Consider the following 11,834-nt stretch of genomic DNA (forward strand, 5'->3'; position numbering starts at 1 on the left):
GATCTAAAGTGGCAGTAAAGACTTCAAATGCTGTTCTTTTGAACTTTCATTAAAGAATCCTGGAAAAATATGTATATCATTGTTTCTGCAAAAATATTAAGCAGCACGGCTGTTTTTTACATTGATGTTAAGTGTTTCTTGAGCAGCAAATAGGTTTCTACAGGATCATGTGACATTGAAGATGATGCTGAAAAATGCTTTTTATACTATATTTTTGATCAAATAAATGCAGCCTTGGTGGCGAGTATAAGAAACTTCTTTCAAAAACATTGAAAAAACTAAACTTTTGTACTGTAGTGTATTTGTAAAATATCAGGTTCCATTTGAAAAGTTTAACCCAGGTCTTTCGGTTATTATGGCTTTGACAGCTCTGCGCCTGTGGGTCCAAAGGTGGAGGCTACAAGTATTACCTTTCCTAAGTCATGGAGAACTGGAGCACTGATCAGGGTGAGAACTAACTGCGTCACAATGCTGCTTCTACAATACGTGGATTGACCTCTTGTCATGTTTTGACAGGGTTTTCAAAGGTCTGTTGTTCTGTAACAGTAGGCCAACATCTTATAAAGACAGCTCTCATGATATTGAAGTTGCTCTTTCACTAAGGTGCAACTGGCATTCAAACAAAACACCTTATCCTCTTCACAGAAGAGTGGATGGACGGGCGAAATTTTTTTGACTCCAGAGTAAAGTTGATTCTCTTCAAAGATGTGAACTGTCAATCCCATCTTTCCCCTGCGCTAATGCTAAACCACAGAGATGGATCAATCACTCCATCTTCCCTCTCTCTCACAATCACCTCGGAAAGTGTGACAAAACAAGAAAGAACAGAAAAGTTGTTTATTGTAGAGATGGGATATTGACAGCAACTACGATGTGAAACAAAGACAGCTCGACATGTCTGAAGGCATAGAAAGTCCAAGTTTAGGCTATGAAAGAGAACAAGGAGAAAAATCTAATGAGGTGAATTTCGCAAAATCTGTCTGACCCAATTTACCCATTTTTAAAACACAGAAAACACATAAAGAAAAAGAAAAAGAAGCATTTTAAAAAGATGTTTTTATAATATTACCTCAATCCCTAAAATACTTTTTCTTTATATAAAAAAATACAGTTTAAATAAAAGTATTTAAATGCTAAGTATCATGGAAGCATGTTGCATTTATGCTGATTTTAATTGTAAAAAATCATATAAAATATTTTTTATAGATTTTTATGGCAAGAATCTGTCAGAATACGTAGAAATAACATTTAATAACCAAACTCTCAGGGAAAACACCAAACACTCACGCTTACATTGACGATAACGGACAAAGACTGAAGAAGAACACAAGGTATAAACACACAGAGACTAACAAGATAACTAATGAGGTGACTGACGATGCACAGGTGATAGACATGACTAATTAAAACAATCATGGAGGTCACAGGACTGAACCAAAAACACAATGAAGGGGGGAAACACAGATCATACATGTAACAGAATCTGCTTAATTGCTATGATAAAGCACATTAATATAATATATAATACTAAAATAAAATATAAGAAACAACTCAACTGACATTAAAATATAATAATAATAATATAAAATATCTTAATATTCCTACAATAGACTTAATTTTCTTTATGCAAAATATAATTCCTTTTTATTTTGGCATGAAATATAACTGTGTCTTTGACAATCTGGACAAAAGAGTATGTGTAATCATGCCGGCATCTGATGAAACATTCATTTTAGTCAGTGGTGAACCAACCGTGTTTTTACTACATGATGGCCATATATATATACACGTGCAATCTAATGCATTTAGACTTTATGGCCTCAGATATACCACATGAAATGGTCTCTGATGTGAATAATGCATGTGAATCATGAATATATGTATATATTGTTTAGCTTTAGATAGTAGTGTGTGATATATCTGGACCATGAAGTCTTTGCTTTAGCAGCACAGTTTCATTGCTTTCCACCCTGCTGTGGTTGTTGATGGTGTTTTGCTCTGAGAATTGTGTGTGTGCGGCATGCGATGTTTGTCTCTAGCGTCTTTATTTCACTCTTTGTCGAACATTCATTCTCATCCCTCTCAATCACTCAACAGGCCTGCAATGAAACACACAAGGCTGACGTCTTATTTGTCCCCAATAATCAAATAAATCAGACTGCAGGCCCATGCACTCTATGATTGCACATTATATTTTGAAAGGAACAAATATGAAAACCAATTTGATTTAGAACGCATTAATTATATTTTAACAGTCTCCCCATATTCAACGAGAAAAGAGAAATCATGGGTGCCGTTAAGCCTATTGAGAGGCTTGATGTTCTCGGGCTCTCGGTTCTAATGAAATTTCAGACTCATTTGGAATGAAAGCAAACAAACCGCACTGTTTAATTTCTTGAAAGCTCAGAGCTCTCAGTTGTTTGGATGAACGTTAGAGCTATTTGGCCACATGAACGCTGCGGTGACTAAGGTTTGGCAGAGACAACCGGAGTGAATCCCCTAAATTATAAATGATTTGTCAGGTAACCTAAAACAATGTGCTTTGTGTAGAAACATCTAAATGATCTGATTTTATTCAAGGAATTTTTTTCTTCTTCTATTATTAATGTTAATATAAATGTGACTTTGTGTACATTTAAATGGCAAATTCCAATCGGAAGAGCATCCCTATGCTCTACTCACTCCGAAGGTTATATCACAGCACTTTTCACAGTGTGCCAAATCATAATTCATCAATCAGCAACCAGCTCCACATTTATCAGAAATTATAAGTAAATTAACTACTTATCTCATGAAGCATGGCATAATCTAATAAAAACAGTACAATATAAATCTATGTCAATTATCAGTATAAAATCTGTTTTAAAAACTTGAAATAAAATCTTGAAATATATACAACCGTTAAAAAATTTGGGGGCATAATTTTTTTTAAAAGTAATTAATACTTTATTCAGCAAGGATGCATTAAATGGATCAAAAGTGACAATAAAGACATTTATAATTGTACAAAATTTCAAAAAACAATGTTCTTTTGAACTTTCTATTCTATAACCCTGACAAAAAAGGTTTTTTTTCACGGTTTCCATAAAAATATGAAGCAGCAGAACTGTTTCTTGTTTCTTGAGCAGCAAATCATCATATTAGAATGATTTCTGAAGGATCATGTGACACTGAAGACTGGAGTAATGATGCTGAAAATTCAGCTTTGCATCACAGGAATAAATTACATTTTAAAATATATTCAAATAGAAAAAAGTTATTTTAAATTACAATAACATTTCACAATATTACTGCACACTTATATTTATGATATTTTGCACGCTGACAGTGCCTTTGGTATTTGAGCTTTCTTCAGGATTATGGGTAACACTGTTAACATCTATAGTTGGGAGATACCAAAAAACAATGGACATCACAATCACAAGTTCAGGAATGACTCCTTTTGCACACACAGAATGATACTAAAAGGGATTCACACCTCTTTCACTTTAGTTTTACACTTTATGTGGATTTAATTTTGTCATGGTTGTCATTCAGTGGTGAATTCAAAACAGAACTACTTCCTGTGTGGCATATTTACTCTATCTCTGCTTCCATTTATCAATTGCTCCATCACTACACAGCATCTGTCTCTATCTCCTTCCCTTCCCCCATCCTTCCTCTCTTCCCACTTCCATTTAACTCTCTATTCCATCTCGAGAGGAGATGGTAGATGGTCTCTTCATTATGTGGAACACAGACAGCGGGATTGTGTGTGTGTGTGTGGAATGAGTGAGAGCCAGTCGAGTACATGCAATGTTTTATATCCTGTCAATGGCATTCCTAGTTGCTGTCCCGTGGCCATGATTTACCATATTTTAGCCAACTCCTCACTGCAGAACTATTTCCCGCCCCTCTTCGCCTGCTTCCAATTCATCTCTATTTCTTTTCTCACTCTGTCTGTCATATTTCGGAGCTAGAGATATATTCATAGCGCTTTCGTAAAAGCATTCCTGGGTCATTCCTGCTATTTGAACTCTAAAAAAAATTAATATTGTATTTTATGTTTTCTTTTACTTCAGAAACATTTTAAATAAATTGATTATTTACATAAAGGCAAGAAAATGAATGAATGCATAACAGGATTGAAATAAAGAGCTGAAGATAGCCTTTGATAAATTAGGGATTGTTTAACAAATATGTTGACTTGCTTTTGCTATCTTTTAAATACAAAGTTCTGTCATGAAACTCTAGATAGCGCAGGCTGATAGGTCCTTAACTCAATTAGTTATAGCAATCACATCGTTATCTACATAGGGCAGCTGATTGGTTGCTGTTGCGCTTTCAGAAACCCTCCACCTTCCCCAGCTCCAACTGTATTGATCTGCTACGGGGGTTATTTCATGTATGTTATGTCATGTTTTTCATGCTCACAGCAGCGTGTCTGTGAATGTATCGGCAGTAGCAAGTCTATGTACTTGCTATAGAGCAGCAGATCTATTCCGCCAAGACCAAATAAATTAACACTGCAATATTCATTACAATGTCTATCTCTCTGAGAATTGTCATGACATAAATATTATTTTGAAATGTTGATATCATACAGATTTCTGTAATGTTATCTAGCTGGATGGAATGTGAAATACCAACTAATGCAAAAGAAAAACCTTCAGAATTCATAAAAAATTTTTGTTGTTTTTTACACCAAAATGATGTCACTTCATGGAGGATGATGTCACTACTGCACTGTTAAATAATGTGTACACATTTTATACAGGGTTCCCACACCTTGGTTAACTTCAAATTCAAGAACCTTTCAAGGACTTTCCAGGTCCAATATCCTCAAATTCAAGGACTTAATGTAGGGACACGTTTCAAGTGAGAACAAGGTTACATCGTGTTACCTTGTTAATACATTGTTACAGTTTTGCGCGCGTGGACGTCATGGCAACGTACAACACAAAGTACCTCACGCGGGAAACACTTAACGTAACACGTAAATGCGCGTAACTAGCGTAAATCAAGCAAGCTAGTATGCATAGGCCACAAAGTGTTGGCGAAATAACACATTAGTGGAACAGAGGGAATACTATGGTATTTTCTTTTAGAAAACTTCTTGCACAAAATGAATTCAAGCACTTTCAAGGACCTGTATCTATGTATGTTTATTTTCAAAAACTTTCCAGGGCCTTGACATTTTTTTTTCAGATTCACAAACTTTCAAGGATTTCAAAGACCCGTGGGAACCCTGTTTATAGGACAAACCAATAAAATGATTACTTTAAAAATAATAATTTTATAAGTTAATGTATATAGAATCTTGTTTAACGGTAAGATAAAGTTTAAAATAAATAATAAATAGTTACATTGTGAGATAAGAAAGTCACAATTATGAGAAAAAGTTGCAATTGTGAGAAATAAAGTTACCCTGTAATATATAAAGTCACACTTACCTTCCATACATAGCATCTGAAAACAAAATGGCAACATTTTTACATTTTTTATGCATTTGGCACTCGCTTTTATCCAAAGAAGAATTATACTGCATTCAATGTATCAAAAATCATAATGGAATGAACTCCTCGTCCCACAAAGCATGGCGTAATCAAATCAGAAACAGTACGATATAAAAGTATTATTTAAAGGAACTGTATGTAAGAAATGTATTTCAATTAAAGGAACACTCCACCGTTTTTTGAAATAGGGCTTATTCACCTTCTTTCCCACATTTAGATAGGTGGGCAAATGCATTTTTGTCTCAGTGCATGCATTGTTTTAGTTTGACAGGGTCGGCGCTAGCTTAGCTTAGCATAATGAATGGAATCCTTTGTTGCCAGCTAGCATGGCCTGAGTAAAAGTGATAAACCCCCCCCCCAAAAAAAACACCCACGTAATTACTTCTTGTGGCCTGCATATTCACAACGAGTACAAATAGCGATGCAGATTAACACTAGGTGATTTCCTAGGCAGATATTGACTTGGGACTATATTAGGGGGAAGCACAGGCGAAGCACTGCTGCTTAGGCGCAGAGATATCATGCAACACATGAAATGTGAATATGTGGTATAATATGTGAATGTGAATACAGGTATAATATGGGTCGATCTATACATGCGTCATGTTTAAAATAATCACTTACTCTGTGGACAGTTGTCCATTTGGTCCATTCGGCGTGGGGCTTTTTTTCCAGTTCACTTTATCACACCGGAAAAAAAATCGAGTAACGTTACTGCAGGATGGATCAACGCCGTGAAATCCTCGGTAGCTGTGACACAACTGCGGGCACGCTCATCTTGATCTGACGCGTTGAGCCTGGTCATCGATGGCAGAAACTTGTCCCACTCTCCACAGCACAGACACTATTTCAGTCGGGATAGATTGGCATATTCCCCCACGTTCACACCACCAGTTCGTGTTGGCTCTCATCCTCACGTCCTCAGGCTGTTGAGCGATCGCAAACCTCATCCTCCTGTCGGTCTATTTCCAAAGCACGCAGCTCCTCTTCTGAAAACTCTGTATGGTTCTGGCTCTGGCTCTTGATCGTCTGAGAAGTCACCCTCTTCGTCTCTCACAAAATCAGCCATGTTCATTGCCATTCACGATCTGTAGGAAAAATAGCCAGCTACTATTCACGCCGGTATGTTGACGGAAGTCGCGGGATTTCTTGTGTTGTGTGATATCTCTGCGCCCAAGTAGCAGTGCTTCGCCTGTGCTTCCCACTAATATAGTCCCAAGTCAATATCTGCCTAGGAAATCGCCTATCTGCATCGCTATTTGTACTCGTTGTGAATACGTAGGCCACAAGAAGTAATTACGTGGGTGTTTTTTTTTTTTTTTTGATGACTTTTACTCAGGCCATGCTAGCTGGCAACAAAGGATTCCATTCATTATGCTAAGCTAAGCTAGCGCCGACCCTGTCAAACTAAAACAATGCATGCACTGAGACAAAAATGCATTTGCCCACCTATCTAAATGTAGGAAAGAAGTTGAATAAGCCCTATTTCAAAAAACGGTGGAGTGTTCCTTTAATCATAAAATGGCCCTGATATGTCACTAGACATTAAGAAATCATGTTCATTTCAAATACTTATATCACTGACGACAGTAGTCTGGCCAAGATATTGTCATTTAAAAGTGATAGTTGCAGCCCTCAACTGATGTCGATGTTGTCATGTTGTGTTTCTGCCTGATGCCCCACCCTCCACCTATCTACCAATTGTCGGGTTGCCAGCTTTGCTCTAGTTACCAAAGCTGCAACTACAAACGTGTTAGCCTAAGTTCCTGCTGGATCCTGCAGCCTATCTGGCAACCTCGAGTCAGGGGGGAGGGGGAGGGGATACACTGCTCTACAGTAATTTGAAAGTGATTGCAGTACCAGTTTTGGCCACAATCTTACATACAGTTCCTTTAATATAAGTTTATAGCAACATAAAAAAATTAAGTTTATTGCAAAATCTTCAAATGCACTACTGTTCAAAAGTTTAGGGTCAGTAAGATTTTTTAAAGGATTTTGAAAGACGTCTCTTCTGTGCACCAAGGCTGCAGTCATTTATTCCTGTGATGCAAAGCTGAATTTTCAGCATCATTACTCCAGTCTTCAGTGTCACATGATCCTTCAGAAATCATTATAATAAGCTGCTCAAGAAACATTTTATCCAAGACGACTCTGCATATTGAAAATAAATTAAATGATATGAGTCTCATCTTCAACTATTGTGGATATTTTATCTCATCTATTAAGACAAATTTACTGAAGATATGAAAACGCACCTCCTAGTGAGAATGACCCTCCTCAGTGCTTCGGTCCAATCAGATCTTCTCCTGGCCCCGAGAAGCAGATTACTGAAATACGTGAAAAGCCTGTTTATGATTTACAGTACAAAACATATATCTCGCATGCACAAAAAGATAAATGAAAAAGAGAGAGAGCGCTGATGAGTTGCTGGAGATGTGTTTATGTGCGTGGGCAAAAACTGAGAGCGGGAAGGGAAAGAAGCAGACAAATAAAGTCTGTCTGTTAAATTGATGACCTCATGTATCTGTGGCACACGCCTCTGTAGCGTCTCAAAACCTCAGGGCCATCGCACACAATCAAATTCTGCCGCTCACTGATGTGTTACATCTGGACTTATAGCGCTGCTCTGCCTTGCTTTCTCACACACACAAACACTCGCATGCTGTCAGTTCAAACAGCCACAATAAATACAGATGACATGAAAGAATCACAAAGACAAGCAAAGAACAACATGCATGTGTGTATAGTTTACAATAGTATTTACCTCGTAATGTAGCTGCAGCTCATGTTTCCAATCACTCACTCAGCAGCGGCTCTTACAATAGTATAATTTTCACCTTGACGTGGGAGGCTGTAGTTTTTCTTATGGATTTGCTGAAAAGACATATATTTTTAAGAGTTTTTGTTCAGAGGGAATGAAACACATGCAAAAGCTGCTGCTGGAGCTGAGATACATGAATACATTTATATGTTTTATACACTATACTGTATAGTGTGTGTATGTGGGGGGGGGGGCAGGTAAACCCTATGTTATGGAGACAAAATGTCCCCGCAGGGATGGCAATATCTGAAATCCTTGTCCTTTTTTGGTCCCCATGAAGAAAACAGCTCATAAATCATATACTACGAGATGTTTTTTGAAAATGTAAAAATGCAGAAGGTTTTCTGTGATAGGTAGGTTTAGGGTTAGGGTCAGTGTATAAGGGGATAGAATATACAGTTTATGCAGAATAATAATCATTATTTCCTGTAGCTCAAACAGTATAGAGTGTTGGTCATGGGTTCATTTCCCAGGGAAAGCAAGAACTGAATGTAAATGTGTACCTTGAAATGCAATGTAAGTCGCTTTGGATAAAAGTGTCTGCCAAATGCATAAATGTAAATTATGTCTATGGAAAGCCCATAAAACATGAAAACACAACACATACGTGTGTGTGTGTTTGTGTGTGTGTGTGTGTGTGTGTGTATACACAGGCCAGCAAGATTTGATTTCACTTTTCTAACTTTAGTTAGTGTGTAATGTTGCTGTTTGAGCATAAACAACATCTGCAAAGTTACAACGCTCAAAGTTCAAAGCAAAGGGAGATATTTTCTTTTAAAGAAGTCGCTTTTTAAGGACTACAACAAACGGCTGATAGAGACTACATGACATTCCTCTCGGGTTAGTGACATCACCAACCCTAGAATTTACATAAACCCGCCCCCAGGAACACGATTTATAGATTATCAAAACAGAATATGCTAATCAATGACCAGAAGATAACTACACATAAGCTACATAAATTCATAAACTAACCATTCAGAAATGTCCTGTTGCTTCTACATGTTGTCACTTCTTCTTGAGTCTCTCCATCATTGTCTGAATCCGGTTTGAACATAAAAGGCTAAAAGTTTTAGAAATTTTCAGTGCATGTCTTTTACCAGACATTTTTGTGAGGTAAAAGAACACAAGCTGTTGAAGCTCCACCCACTCTGCTGGGAGCTGCAGCTCATTTGCATTTAAAGGAACAGACACAAAACGGTGCATATTTGCTCACCCTCAAAAAGTGACAATTTTAACAAGATATATAAAAATATCTGTGGGGTTTTTTGTGAAAAAGGCATTATACCACCCCTTTAATGTTTTTAACAGAAGGCTGCATTAATTTGACCAAGATACTGTAAAAACAGCAATATTGTGAACTATTATTAAAAGAACTGACTTCTATTTTAATATATTTTAAAATGTATTTTATTCCTGTGATGGCAAAGCTAAAATTTCAGCAGCCATTATTATCAGTGTTGTGCTGATTAATATTTTTATGTAAGTCATAATATATGCACAATGTTATTCTGATTCAGTCACACTGAATGTGTGTTAAGCAAAACAAACATTATTAGAGAATGAACAATCATTTTTGTCACCGGAAATTCAACAAGAAGTAACAAAAAAGGGTATAAATTGCTAATGTTAAAATGAACGCACAGTATGACAAGGCCAACATGTTTGATGTTCTTCATCATAAAAAAGTTATTAATTTTGTTCAGGGTGCAAGTTATGAAAAAACTACATTGCATTTGGATTTCTATTCAGCATGCAGTGTTTTTGTGTGGGAGATTTCTACAGTCTCCAGTTGAGATTCAGATGATAATGTAAGCAGTTTAGTGGCTTCAATAATATAAGTCTGTTTCAATTCATGTGCAATGTGGCCGCATAAATATGTATGTGTGGCCTTGAGACAAACTTACACAGAATTGGCCAAACCTGTCCTGCACTTCAGTGTATGTTATGAACTCAGCTCTGCCGGTTTAGATTCTGAGCAGTCCGTAGGCTCTGTGTGAATGCTTTACACAAGTATAAAGGCGAGAGAGCTCTTTGAGTAGGCCTAGGCCTGCCTGCCTGTGTCTGGGGAAGGCCCCGGAGGACTAGTAGGCGCGTGGCTAGCTTTATGCAGTATTCATGGGATGTAAAGAATGGCCCGTCTTAGAGAGAAAAAAAAAGAAACAGAAAGAGAGGGAGAGTAAGAGAGAAAAATGGAGCCATTATTCCGGGCCTCTAACGGGAGCTGCTTGTTTTTGCAGCACAAGCAGGGAAGCTTGAATCTTAGTCTGTAGAGAGGAAGCTAAGTGTGTGTGTACGTCCAGATGTGTATACACAAGGGCTCATTATACTGGGAACTGCAGCATTTACATTATATGTATATACAGGAGTGTGTGAGCGAATACTCACGAGATCTGCTGTGCTAAAATTCAGATGGAGCTGCAGCCTGAAAATACAACACAGAGACACAGTTTCTAATCAGAAATCATTATGAGGGAAACTGACTGCAATCATCTGCTAAAAATTACTGTGGGGCCAGACTGGTCAAAAGTCATTGAAAATAAGACAAGGATCAGCATTTATGGGTAAAATTGGTTTGATATATATTTGGTACCACAGGTTTGATTTTTAGTCAAACATTTTGGTTTTTAGTCTACAAAATGTCTCCACAAAGATGGCAATATCCGAAATCCTTGTCCTTGTGGAGACATTTTTTGGTCCTCATGAGGAAAACAGCTTATAAATCATGCTTAGTGATGTTTTTTTTGTCAGGGTCAGTGTAAGGGGATAGGATACAGTTTGTACAGTGTCTATGGAAAGTCCCCATTAAACATGAAAACACAACAGAGTGAGTGTGTGTGTGTGTGTGTGTGTGTGTGTGTGTGTGTGTGTGTGTGTGTGTGTGTGTGTGTGCGCATGCCATGGAAGAAAAAATATCATTAGGGTTTCAAATTGTAGGTAAATAAAAATACATAATTACTGTATTATTTTTGGGTGGCGTATATTGTCTAAAGCAAAAAAATATATAAATATAAATATATATATTTATCTCGCTCGCAGGCAGCTGATTTCCGTTTTTTTCATAGTCGAAGCAACCAGAGCGTTTGCATGCACGGCAAGATACGCAGTACTCGTTCCCTCTTCTAGAGAGAACCGAGGTTACGTTAGTAACCGAGTACGTTCTCTTACGAGAGGTCTCTCGTACTGCGTAAGAGTATCTTACGCTAGGGGACCCTATGCAAGATGCCGTGCGTGCTGGGATCTGACACCAAAAACCCAGGGGCGACAGCCCGGGGCTTATATAGTGCACAATCACCCAGGGAACTCACAGGGAGTCCGGGAAGAGGGAGGGGCGAAGCCGCACTCTTCCACATATAGCAGCGTCGCTTAGACGCAGATTACATCATACAGACAGGGCGGGGTACGGCCTGAGCTGATGGGGAAATGTGGGTCTTACATAGTTTGCCCAAAAACACATATTTGTGCCTTTTATACACTGCCGAATGCTGAGCCAAGCTCAGCGGACACAGTATGCTGAA

Source organism: Abramis brama, assembly GCF_963993115.1.
Source record: "Abramis brama genome assembly, chromosome: 3".
NCBI lineage: Eukaryota > Metazoa > Chordata > Actinopteri > Cypriniformes > Leuciscidae > Abramis > Abramis brama.